This window comes from Copadichromis virginalis, linkage group LG7 (genome assembly GCF_057382275.1).
Source record: "Copadichromis virginalis isolate Kocher_CV1m ecotype Utaka linkage group LG7, C_Virginalis_male_GT1.1, whole genome shotgun sequence".
In the NCBI taxonomy this organism is placed as follows: domain Eukaryota; kingdom Metazoa; phylum Chordata; class Actinopteri; order Cichliformes; family Cichlidae; genus Copadichromis; species Copadichromis virginalis.
In genome coordinates, this window is record NC_140624.1 from 38,720,150 (window position 1) to 38,734,086 (window position 13,937).

The 13,937-nt window shown below is 38.5% G+C and overlaps 1 protein-coding gene across 4 annotated transcripts in view; it reads left to right on the forward strand.

Moving 5' to 3' along the window:
* The first annotated feature begins 3,423 nt into the window (after window positions 1-3,423).
* il11ra (interleukin 11 receptor subunit alpha) overlaps window positions 3,424-13,937 on the forward strand; it is a 56,498-nt gene continuing 45,984 nt past the window's right edge. For all 4 annotated transcript variants that reach the window (XR_014921384.1, XM_085463323.1, XM_085463322.1 and 1 more), the window contains exon 1: window positions 3,424-3,579. The gene's annotated coding sequence lies outside the window, so the exon portion shown is untranslated. The remainder of the gene's footprint in view (window positions 3,580-13,937) is intronic.

A 13,937-nucleotide genomic window follows, 5' to 3' on the forward strand; every position in this document is an offset into this window, starting at 1 on the left:
AAAAAAAAGTAAAAGAAAGAAGGAAAGAGTGACATCTTGTTTTGTTGTTCAAGACGATTATAAACAATATCCAGTGATTTTCATTGGATATCAAATAGTGTTGCTTTTACCAGCCTCAGGTCAGACATTAGAGAAAATTCAGAAAGTGCATTAAATTTTAATTATACAAATGGGAAATCACAGTATTTATAATCCTCATCACTTATGGGAGGCTCAGTTTGACAAAAACCTTGACCCAGGCTGAAATATTAACAAATATTTAAGATGGTTCAATCAAACAACTCACAACTTTAAATGATTTATTGCAACAATAGAATAATTACAGTTCTGAGCTCATCACTCTGACAGCGTGTTATATATAAACATGTAGTATGATGAGTAAATATACCCTTAGAGAAAACTGGAAGGGTGTGTGTGGAGCCCCTATGGTATATTGCATCTGTGCTAAGGGATTGTCTTGCTTTTCCTTTTGCACCACCACCAGGTTAAAATGCCTAAAAGCATAGGGTGTACTGACAGTAATCTTGCGATTACTTTTGGTAGTGGTATGCACAAGTTACAACTGTGCACTGGTGGTAGAGCTCAAAAACACAATGAGGTAAAGACTTGGTTGTAAAATATGTGTTGCTAAAATCTAATAACTGGCTGCATATGAACTGAGGTTTAATGTAATCTTACTGAGAGACAGCGAGCAGGTCAGCACTGGTGGATTTACACTGGCTTGCTTGAGTATTTGTGTTAAAGTGTGGTAAACTGTGGTATACAAAATGTGGATGATGTACACAGTCTATAGGACTGATCCTGTTCTTATTTTAAACTTATTGAACTCTGTAATGAGTTAAAAGGCCCAGCAGAGGGAAGCAATACCACAGAACATAAAGCAACAAGTGGTTGACTTTTTTTTTTATATAACTGTAGAGAAATAAGGTAAAGTTTTCTTTCTTTAACATTCACTTCATTGAGATGCTCTAGTGCTATCTCACATTATGAGTCCTGAGTGCTTAACTGTAAGCTCTATGTAAGAATTTGAGTTTGAGAAACTGAATATAGATTATTGGTCGTCGTCAACAAATAATAGCCTGCATAATAGATTTAAAGTCTACACTTACTTTAAAGTTTGTATTACAAGGTGCATTACTGTAACAAAATTAAAGAGAAGACACTAGTATAATTTCAATCTAAATTTGAATATGTTTATCATAGAAACAGATATTTAATTGCTAACTTGAAGCCTAGTTTTTGGATGCATGAAAATACAGAAGTGTCACAACAGATGGCTAAATGAGCTACGGAAAAAAGACCCAGATGAAGGACGGACACATACAAACCAATGAGACAAAAGATAAGGCAGATGGGAACAGAGTGACAGGTACATTTCGTCCAGCAGTAGTAAGACAGATGCCAGGCAAGATAATAGACTGGAAGATACAAACCACACAGATGGATAGGTCAGCAGAAGGCAAAGGTAGTACACTCCAACAATGCCACAAACTGCTCTTTCAAAAGTATGAAAGATTTAAATTAACAAACACAATTTAAACAAGCAAACAAACAGTGAATGCTCATTTTCAGGAAAGCGGTATTTTTGTAAAGCTTGTAGTGATGGAGAATTCACTCCACAAGTGTTCTAGGACAGCGGTCTCCAACCTTTTTTGCGCCATGGACCGGTTTATGCCCGACAATATTTTCACGGACCGGCCTTTAAGGTGTCACGAATAAATACAACAAAATAAAACTAGTACCTGTACCAAAAAAAATAAGATTTATTCATGACACACGTGAAAAGACCCAGGAAAACCGAGTTAACGATCAAAACAATAACAAAATAACGCTGAAAACTGATAAAAACCCTGAAAACCATACATTTCACACCAGAGCCTCAACTCTCGCGGCCCGGTACCAAAAGACTCACGGACCGGTACCGGTCCGAGGCCCGGGGGTTGGGGACCGCTGTTCTAGGACAAACATTAAGCAGGTACACTCTGTAGGAGAAAAAAAAATCTCATTTCAAATATGTAAACACTGGATAAGCTGATAAATTAAGATGGACAACCAGACTCTTTCATATCTCTTTTACGCATGCTTGGCAATCACTGCTCTTCTGCTCCTAATGAGATGTTAAAATGTAACTCTTCCAAGCTGCAGCTAAAAAGGTCAGGGTCAGTAAGGGGGGCTGGCTGAGCTTTTGGAAATTGGAAATCCCCTTTTCAATGGAATAATTGATGTCACCCTTGTATGCCTGATGAGCGGACTGGAATCCAACTGCCACAGTTTGCACTCTAATTGTTCTTGACTGTTAATCATAAAACTGAACGAAAAGCTGCACAAGTGGCTGTTTTATTCTCTGTGGAGGAGATCTAGGTGAGAGGTCAAAGTTAGTTTACAGGAAAAAAGAGTGTAAAACAGACTTTGCACGAGAATTTGTTATGTCAGAAAGCTGTTTTGTCATGTGGTAAATCTGTCCCTGTGACAAGCAGTGGTTTTTTAATATACTGCATTAGACCAACAGATGTGTTTTTCCACCTCTACCATTCATGGGGGAGGCGAAAAGGGAATTATTTCCAATAATTAGCTGTTACTGTCATGTCATTTATTGCTGCTGAAGCCCAGAGCACTGGAACCATTAATTGGTTTAATGTGTTATTTACTCATTAACAAACAGGTAAGCCAAATATAAAAAGAAATAAGTAAATCAGTGGTGCACTTCATGAGACGGAATCAACATTTTAGCTGGAAACCTGTAAAAAGCTGTTTTGCTTCCATCGTTATAGACATGTTCAATTACTTTGACACATAAGAGCTTATTCATGTCTAAACAAAACATTTAGCTAAATAAAATAAAATAAAAACAGAACTAACGTAACAATATTATGTCTTAAAAATAAATCACCTTAAATAAAATTAATATATCCAGTGAAAATCTTTTGTCAGTTTGGTGAAATCTGTAATCAAAACCTGCCTGTATGCAGCATTACTTTGCCATTGAAAAGTGTTGTGCTTTTATTGTTTATATTGCAATACCTATTCCGACTACCTATACCTATTTTATGCTATGTGCATAAGAAATAAACAGGTAAACCATGGAAAAAATTTCATTAGAAATTAAAAGAGGCAGCTTTTATAAGTACATTTTTTTAAAAGTTACAACTGCCTGAAGTTGAATTTTGATTATTTTCCATTTTTTATAGTAGACACACATTTGAAATAAACCTGCATACATTAAAAACAGACCAAAACATTCAGACTTTCATAACCCTGCTGTTGGAGACCTCGCTCTGTTTTTCATCCCGCATTCCTCATTACACCTCAGACCTATAGCTCAGCCTCCATAATCTCTTTACAGTTAGGGGCCGCCCACTCAGTCAGGTGATTGACATCCGCCGCCTCCAATGGCGCAGCAGCCCACTTTCCGGCCTCGTTCCTCTCTCCTCCTCCTGGTTGCTGTCCGACTTTGTTGCTCTCTTGCCCCGCTACTTCGTGTCTAGTGTCATCGGTGAGTCGAGGAACAACTCGTTGAGGTACCAGCCATGGAAGGCGACAATATAATAATGCCTGTTTGACTCGGGGATAGTTTCCAAGGTAAGTCCGGCCATTTAAAGTGTTTAAACCGGGCGGGAGAGGATTAGCGGCTAGTAAACTGCCTGTGTGTGTGTGTGTGAGGGGTGGTTGGTGAGGGATGTGGGGACGAAAAGTTTAATCCGCCTCACTACACGGGACAGGAGGGAATGAAGGGAAATGTACTCTACTGTTGTTCACAGTGGGGACTTGTCGTACTAGCCTCAATGTGGATCCCTGTTTAGGCTGTTAAACATCATACCACAGTCTTTTTTCCCTCTAATTGTATTTTAACTCCATGCCTTGTAATTATGGGTAAAAAGCTGGTGGTACCCTGGACAAAAAGCACTGGTTACAATGTGTTGTTCTTTTATTATTGATAAACTGAGCATGGCTGCTTTTTTGTTTCCACTGTTAATTAAATGTCTTTCAGTTGCTGTGTTTTAGTTTTAGATTTCATTTAAAAATGATGCAGTGAGAACAAGGTGCTGCATGATATTTAAATGTGTAAATATTGTTGTGATGGGTGGATTGTAGATTGGTGTGGTTTGGTTCTAGTGTACTTTTTGTATTATTGTTGTGGAAAGCGTGCTTGTGATTTGTCTAATTATTTTCTAAATATAGTAAAATAGTGTGATAAAGGTAAAGAAAAAATACTTTCACTGGCTTTCATTGACATGCTTTGGTTCCAGTTCTGAAAACCAAGCACGGGAACTCACTTGGCAGAGTATAAATGAAGCGTTGAAATCATGGCCACTGAAAGCACTTGTTGATGTAATAAACAAGATTAGTCTTCATCCTGCCCTTTGTTGTTGTATATTTATATCTGCAATTAGTTCAAGTTCCAGGTCAATAGCAAAAGCTAACGCTCTGAGAACTCAATCAGAAACAAATACTTACTATAATGCAGAAGCAGACAGAGATACAGACAAAAAAAGAAAAAGATGACAGAGACACTGGGATGGGGTCTCACTACAGATGTGCATTCCTCTAACCAGTGGAGTGACCAAGCTTTTAAATAGAGCTCAACAGGAATGCAAACAGACGAAGCAGAATGATGAAGCCTGGAGGTGTCTCAGGAGTAGGAAAGGGAAGGAAGGTGGGAAAAGAAATCAGAAAAGCAGGCAGCGAGCCTTTTGCTTGAAATTAGCCGTTTCTTGAATGTTGCTCCGCTAAAATGAAAATGTGGGTCAAAGTTCATGTTGTAACATCTGTCTTTATGAGCTTAAAGGCTTTAAGAAAATCATAGTTGCCCACAGTGTAAGCAGTACTTCTGTATCAGTGGAAACATTTGAACCTTGCCAATAACTTTGTGTATTCCAGCATCAGTGTACGTCTGTGATTCTTTAAAGAGGTGGATGCAGCGAAAAGTAGGATCAGAGTCCACTTTTATTGATCAAGGATTGCACTGGCTCAAGTACATGGCCCTCAACAAAAATAATTTTTACATGTACTGAAAACGAGGAATATTAAAGTAAGAGCTGTTGGATCGGTTATGATTTGTAGAAGTTCCGTGTTAAATTCTTGGAGATAGTTTTCAGGAGTCTTAGTACTATATGTCAAAGACAGTAACAAGACAAAACTGCATCTGCTTTATTAGTACTATTATTATTTGAATTTTTCAGATATCTTGTATTTTCAGAAAAAAAAAAGACTTCTCATTAGTACTTTGTTACGTTATGTTGTAAATTGTCTTTTGACTCTGCATGCTGCGTCTGCCTGTCAGTTTGCTGCTGGAACACGTGAATGTCCCCAATGAGGGACAATAAAGGATATTTCTATTCTATTCTAGTTTCTTGTGAGGCGGAAGCAATTGTACTGTTAGCTACAGTTGGCCAATAGGAGTCCATTTTTCCACTTCACTCCCATGTGGGAGTAAAACAGAAAACCGGGGTTGCTTAAGCCAGTCTTGTGATGTTAATTTGTCCCAGGTTTTCAGTGGTTCCCTGTTTGATTGCTGTTTATTTTTCTCCTTTAAAATCCATTCAGCTAATTCTATGCAGAGAGACAGATCGTGTAATTGTTGTTTTGTCGTAGCCAGACGCACAATGGGCTGTGTGGAAAGAGAAGCCAAACACCTGGCGTAGCATGCGTGTCACTTACAGCAGTGTTTACTGTTTTTCATTCGGGAGGATGCATCTCAGTTTGGACACCTTTGCGAAGAACCAGATTTCTTGACCACTTCACCACTGTGAAACTAAATATACACTGACTAAGAAAAACGAGGCACACCAGGCACCTTGTTGTTTACCTCTGGGATGTTGGCCTACCCACGGATTAAAGCCTTCTGTCTCTATAAAAGGAAAACTTGATGGTATTTTTTGCTTTCTAAACATTGTGAAAAATAGTGGGAACAAATTTGCTTTTTGGAATCACAGACCACATACATATCCAAAAAAGAAAGGGAAATCCAGGATCCTAAGCAGAGTAAAACAAGTCGACTGTGGCTGACACCTGCGTGTTTTGGCTAATGAAAATATTATAGAAAACATTAGTAATCAATTTAATCGTCACCAAGAAATACACAGGATCCGAGGCAAGGTTTAACTTAACCCAATCTTCCCCATTGTTGTATGAAGTATTCATTAACTCGCAGCAGGTTTATAAAGACAGACCCCAGACTGTATAGTCTAACTTTCTTCACTTGAGCACATGTTCTGTACAGCTCAGTACAGTTAAACTCACCTTCTAACACCAGGGTACTGTTATTCAGCTCGCTTTCCCTGCAGACGTCTTTAGCTGGAAGTCCAATCTCTGCTCTAGCTCTGGCCAAAAACCACACGAGCACACAGATACACTCTGGCTCCACGCAGACCTTGACGCAGACTTCTGCATGCACATATATGTAAACGATCCAATGGCTTTGTGCATGCACACTCACACATTCACATGCACGCGGAGCCAAACGCACATCCAAGCCTTCATACTCTTCTCCACACTCGTATTTCACTAGTCACTCACAGAGGGCCATGGCAATCAACTTTAAATTAGAGAGAAAGCTGCTCCAAGAACTTGAAGGCTGTTTGCCAGGTCTGAGGCCATACTTTTGGTGTGTGTATGTGTAAGTAAAAGAAAGAGCAGAAGGAGCCAGCCAGATATTAAACCAACAGTGAGGGGCCTAGATAGGGGTCTCTCTAGTCCTTAGTGCTGCTGTTTAAGCAGTTTATCCCCACTCACCAGGAGCTGTGCTTAACTGTGCATTTGAAGAGTTATTTTGCAAGCCTCAAACTGGCAAACATTCCATTTCAACATATTTTATGAATGTCTGCCTTTGGAAGAGTTCCCACAGCTAGAAGCCACAAGATCAAGCCACTTAAGAGAGATGCGTCCTCTCTGTTAGGAGCTATGACTCTCTTCTGTGGTCAGCTGACCAATAAGGGCAATGATACTGTGGCGACAGCGAGGGTGAAAGTGTAATATTTGCTAGCCAGTAAGGATTTTTCCATCTCAAATAAAATCGAGCCTATTCTACAATAATTGTTTCCTTGTTAATGTATAATGGACTGGAACTTGGTGCTTTTCTACTCATTCATGCACACACTTGCACTCCGATGGATGCATCAGGAGCAACTTGGGGTTCAGTATCTTGCCCAAACATACCAATAGACCACCCGCTCTACCATCTGAGACCCAGCTGCCCTGAAATGTTAACATACACACTCTTTGATAAATGGGGCCTTGTGGTGAAAAGCTGAACTATGCTGGATCTGTTTTAGATAGCAGAACTGAACATAAGAATGCCACATCAATATTGGAAACAAATATGGCAGATATTTACACAAGTTTATAAAAAAAATAAAGCCCATAATAAAGTCCATAAGGACGCATGATTTTTGACATGGCTGTCAACATCTTCTTTATTTTTTATATCAGTTTTATCAGAACAGGTTTTATATCTTTTTATGCAGGGTGGAGACTGGACCATTGCGACCATTGGTACCTTGTTTTCCATCCGTGTAAAGAAGTGGCAGGAAATGAGTAGTTTCCTGCCATTGAGACACACTTTAGTAGTGTCTCAATCAGCCAATGCAAAATAGTTACTACTGTATCTTCCGCACTATAAGGTAGGGCTGCTCAATTAATCGAATTTTAATCACGATTACGATCTGGGCTTTCAACGATCATTAAAAATGACTGAGCCGATTATTAGCCCCTCCCTCGTGCTTTACTCTCGCGCTGCTCCGTGTGGCAAATCCAGCGCACCTCTCTGCATTTCGAACATGCGTCACAACAATTAAGAGCAGCGGTCCCCAACCCCTGGGCCTTGGTCCGTGAGTCGTTTGGTACCGGGCCGTGAGAGTTGAGGCTCAGGTGTGAAATGTATGGTTTCAGGGTTTTTATCGGTTTTCAGCGTTATTTTGTTATCATTTTGATCGTTAACTCGGTTTTCCTGGGTCTTTTCACGTGTGTTATGAATAACTCTTCTTTTTTTCGGTACCGGTACTAGTTTTATTTTGTTGCATTTATCCGCGACACCTTAAAGGCCGGTCCGTGAAAATATTGTCGGGCATAAACCGGTCCGTGGCGCAAAAAAGGTTGGAGACCGCTGATTAAGAGGACCCGAGGGAAGCTCGGAAAGCTAAGCAGAAGTTATTTGGAGAGGAGAGTGACTGCTGTTGGTTGAAAAGAGAGGTAAAAAAAGACTTCAGTGGTGTTGCACACTATTTTATATTATTTTTTAAAGTCATTATTCAATACATTCTTATTGTTAACCCTTTAAAGAGCCGCACGTTCAGTTTTGTGTAACTATTTTTAAATCCCTGTAGAACCTGAACCGTGTAAGCTAGCACAATAATTTTTTTTGTATATGAAACCGGAGGAGTTGTACTTACATCTTATGCCATCAGCTTGTCCTCGGTCACGGTTTCCTTCCACATAAAACTTTGCAAAAATTGCATAAAAAGCGCTTGCAGGAACAAAAACATAATATTACAGAAACACGCGTTGCCACTTCCCACAGTGAAACAGACGTCAGCACGAACTGTCGCATGTCCGCCATTTCCTGCCCTAAACCGGAAGTGACGTCATTTTCGCGGAAAATGTAGTTTTTTACTTGTAGGCCTTAAAAGCCTATACTGGTGTTTTTATAAGTCATGTTTGACTTTTCTGAATAGTTTCTGTGATGCTTAGAACTCGAATTACACTGCTGGAAATAGTTTATTTTGATGCACCTGCTGTTTTCTTTGCAAATTTGCATCATAGGATAGTTTTTTCGTTTTTCCTGCAGTATATAAAAATTGGTGTATCTCCAAAATAAAACTATGAAGACACTCAAAATAAATTTCCTGTTGTTGTAAACTATTTTTTGCAACTTTTTTGTATTTAAAGTTTTGAGGGATAAGCCTCTTAAATTTCTCCAAGTAGAAATATATGTAACAAAAACGATTTTCAATTAATTTTTTTTGTAGTTTATTGCACTTTTATGCAATTAATGTAGTTACTATGGACTTAATGCATACATATTATTAAATTATGGGCTATAACAGTTGTATTGATGTATAGTAACTTGAAATGCTCCCAGAAATGGCACTACAGCATGTATAAAAAAAATAATATATATATATAAGCTCTGGCGGACTTGGTTCTATAGTAGGTCTTAAAGGGTTAAATAAATATCGTCAAATAATCGAGATCTCAATTTCAGTGAAAATAATTGTGATTATCATTTTTGCCATAATCGAGCAGCCCTACTATAAGGCGCGCTTAAAATCCTTTAATTTTCTCAAAAATCGACAGTGCGCCTTATGTATGAATTCTGGTTGTGCTTACTGACCTCAAACCGATTTTATGTGGTATGCGGCGCTCAAATGACTTTGGTAAGCTACGAAGCTGGACCACTTGATGGATTGTCAGAGCATTACCATAGTCAGGAGCCTCGCAGAGTAATCTGGGTGAAAAACTCCGTCCGCTTCAGGTCCCAAAGTCAAACGAACACTGCGGCATCACTGAGTTTCTCGAAACTTTCTAAATTCTTTCATCTTTAATAAAATGATCAGCGTTGCTGCTTTACCAGATGTAACAATTAAGTTTAACATCCAGGCATCCATGAAAACAGAATTTATTAAATTTCACGGAGTTAGAAGTTAGCTTGCTATTTTCCACCTAAACATGTTATAGCATGTTCTGACTGAGAGATTTCTGATAAAATGAAAACGTACAGCTCTGCTATCACTTCCAACATAAATGAAGACAAAAAACTAAACAGCAGTGTCTTTTGTAGGGTTACTGAAGTTGGGCTAGCTGGTATATAATAATGTGCTACGTGACATAATCCATCCACAATACGAGGTTAGTCATTAATATACTGCAACAACACAGGAATGGAGCAGCGGTAAGAGAATTTAACATTAATGAATTAATGGTATGGAAGTTGAGGAAGCAAGAAGAATGAGTTGAGTAAAATTTGACTTATCTGACTGTTTTGTTTCGCTTAATGCGCCTTATGTATGAAAACAGACCCGTTCATCAACAGTGTGCCTTATGGTCCGAAAAATGCGGTAGTTGTCCTTAATTGTGGTCATAGGTAGCTGTTTCCTTTGTCAATTTTCACAATACATTCTATGCTGCATACTGTTTACATGATCTCTGGCATACATCTAAGTGTAAAAACTTGTCATCATGCCATTGAGGATTTATAGTTGTTGGTTTGGCTTTAAGTATGGTTAACGGAGAAGGCAGTGACGGAAATATACTGCTTATGATTGTGATTGTTCCTGTGCTTTTTCTTCGGCCCGTGTGTCAAGGATTAAGCCGCTTATTGTAACAGTATTTCACAGAAAAAGTTAATAAGATAAAATGTCGTGAACTGACATTTGAATTCAAACTTTGTTTGAATTAAGGAAACCAAGTGGAAAATGTGATCATGTGTTTCACATTAGACACTATTATAGGGTACTGTACTCAACCCAGCAGCATCGTGTCTTCAGTGCTGTTGGATTGAAGGCATGTGTGTAAGTAAGTGTATTTACAGCGTCCACATTTTAGAATTTATAGCAAAATAAACACTTTGTTTTATCAGATCACTGATTGGTGGAAGCCTAAAGATGCAAGGTTGAAATTCTCATTTAATTCATTGTGTTTTTAAAGCAATTTCATTGCAAAGTCATTGTCTTTGCAATGGTAGCCTCTTTGTAGAAACTTCTGTGTGGCAGGGTTTTTGTGGATCCAGGGAAGATAACTGCTAAAGAATGTACTTCCTTCCCTTGCAAATGTACTGGATGATCTTCTGGACCTCGGCAGGATCTCTCAGGAAACTATGCTTTCTGTTTGTCACAAAGAACGATAAACCCTAATTTTACTGCGTGCTTTTACTATGATGATGAAGAAAGGTGCTGTGAGGTGTGTATGCTTGTTTTACTGTGAGCAGCATATATGAAATATTAATGTCCATGTGACTGAAAAAATGGGTACTTTTGGCACCTTGCTGCCATTTTGCCAGTGAAAATAACATCTATTAGGTTTAGCTGTATAAACAGTAACTCTTCTTTCCAATGCAGTGTTGACTCTGAAAACAGAGCTCACTTGGGAGATTATTAGTGCTTGGCAGAACCTTAGTCTGTTCTAGAAAAACACTATATTGATTGCAATTCTACCTCCACATTATGCACGGTTATTTGCAAAGCCATCATGAAGAATACAGTGGATTGATTTACAAGCTGGTGTGGAAAAGTTACCAAAATTTTACCTTTTTTTTTAGCGCTAACTTCCACCGAGCAGGTGGTCATATTTAACATGACTGCCATGTCAAAAATATTGTTTTGAAAGTTGTGAACCTGTTGTTTTCAGCATTCGAAGAGGTCCTTGCTTTATTCTCTCTGCAGGGTTTATTTTCAGAGACAGGGAAGAACTCTAAGGGCTAAAGGGGAAAGAGATGATTGGTGCTCTTATTTTAGCCTTTGGTCAGTGTAAGTAGTGGTGCTTTCAAGTCTGTCTCCAGTATACGTTAGGTAGCTAAAAAACCTTGTCACCTTGCAATTGACCGTAGTTGCTAGTGAAATGAGTACAGTTTTTTTCAGTCAAGTGTAATTTTTGTATTTTCTCTAATAAATGTATGGATTTTGAGTGCAGTCCAGTGTGGAGACAGCAGCCTTGCATAGACAACATTGCATAGAAACTTGCATAGACAACATTTGCCATGCACATATGTTGTTCAGGCTTTGACCCAGAGTGGCTATGGCAGAGGCTTTGGTAACCTGTAGAGTTGATAAACATAGTGTTGTTGAAGCTCACAGTCAAAAATTAAAACAAATGTTTTAAAAAAGGGAGATTTTCTGGTGTGAATAATGTATTTGTGTTTTTGATAATCCAAAACAGTCCTTAGTGCTCCCTGTGTGTTCAGTTATTTGCATCAGTGATTCAGTGATTCCACTGTGTGGTGGGGATGGGGGGGGGGGGGGGGGGGGGGGTGTCATGTTTGTGTACTCCACATATGAATTGCCATTCATTTGTTTGTATTGGTATTTGCATGGGGTGGGATTTGTTTTGACGTATCTCGAGAAAAGCTCATCACTTGAATAGAGGTGTAACTCTTAATTTATCAGTTGAGTCACCGGAAAAATAAATAGCAACAACATTTAAATCATTTCATGATTTCTGTAATTTTTTTAACCGGAAATGTTAAAATTTTCATTTTTCTAATTGTGCTAATTTGAGGCTTTTATATATCAAGCTATCAAACTTGCATCTATAAAAACATCTATTGCTTTCAGTTTTGATTTCCTTTCATCAGAAATGTAGTTTCAAAGTTTTGTGTGATGTGCTGATTGGAAGGTAGTGTGAAGCTGGGCTGAAATACTTTGAAACGGTTTGGAAAAAAAAAATTCTTTCATTAGGTTATTTAGTTTTATAGCCACTCTCTTATTGCTACAAAGTATTAACACCATTAAAATGTATGTCCTTATGTTTTGCTCTGTGTAATTGAAGTTGTTTTGCATTAACTGTCATCAGTTAGAGCAAAACAAAGACTTTAGGATTTGTTTCATTTTATGCTTGAATATTTGGTGCACTCCAAAACAGTCCTTTACCTCTTTGTGTCACTGGGGACAAGGCTAAAATCCAAAACTGTCACTACTGATCCCTTTAGGTGACTATTTTTACCTTTCTCCTCATACATAATGAATAGACTTGTCTGTTTAAATTATATGACAGTTTTTATGTAGCCAAAATGTCTCTAGGGTCCAAAAAATGTATGTGTCTCTGTCATGACCTAATTCAGTTGGAATGTCTATGGCAAGTAGGTATGAACTTGCCCACAAATTATAAAATGCGTCTTCTCCCTTTGCGGTCTGTTTTTTCCCGCTTTGTTTAGGTTTGTTTCTCCCTTGTCCTTACTTTCCTGCCTTTTTCAGCTTTCTCTTTCCCTATCCAGTTTTATTGTTTTATATGCCCTCGGTCTCCCAGTATCTATTTCCTCCCCCTCACCCCCTCCCACTGTGTTGTTCCGTTCATGGAGTGTTGGCAGTCTGAAAGGAGAATAAATGGGTGTATCGAGCATGTTGATCTTATCTTATTTGGCAGGCAGGTGACAGAAACAAATGAATATGAAACTGAATACACTGCTAATGTTTCTTAAGCAGTTTTCAGGGCAGAAATCTTTGTTTTTGCAGGTGACGAAGCTTTGGTTATATACTTGCTATCAGTGTAAAACTGAATGAGAACTGTTGTCAAGCAGTAAGGCTTTGGCTGCCTGAATCTGATCAGCTTTCAGCATAAAGATTGCAATATGTAATTATCATATCGGTATGATGATGTGGTTTGGCATTTGGAATTGTTGCTGTTTGTTGATTGTTGAATATATGTCACATTATGCATTTGAATTATATGGACTATGGCTGTGCCATTAAATTTTTACGTGAGATAAAAATGCCAAATTACGATATCGCTGCTATAGCAACAACTTGTATTTACGTTCCATAGTGCATGTGTCAGTGAGGCAAGCCGGGCACATGCGAGATGTTAATGAGAGTGTGGGGAGTGAGTTGGAGGGTGGGGTGGGCTGCTTTTAACCATGTAAAGCACTTTGTGCTACATTTTTTTTTGTATGAAACGTGCTTTATAAATATTGATTGATTGATTGATTGATGAAGCAAGAGTCGGCCTCTTGTGATGAATTAGTACTTAAAAAGAGAACTGTTTCAATAATATCCAACATTGTCTGGTCCTTTGCAAAATCAGCATTAAATGTATTCCCGCTAAAGGAAGTAACAACAAATGTGTCCCATCACTTTAGGCAAAAACACAGAGTTGAGTACTACCATGCTATGGTGGAGTAGATGCTAGTAGCACGTAATGCACAACCTTAATGTAAACAAATAACTTCACTGAGCATTACTGGAACACTTGATAGTTGTACTCCATATGACAGGAAGAGCAAATGGTGTTTA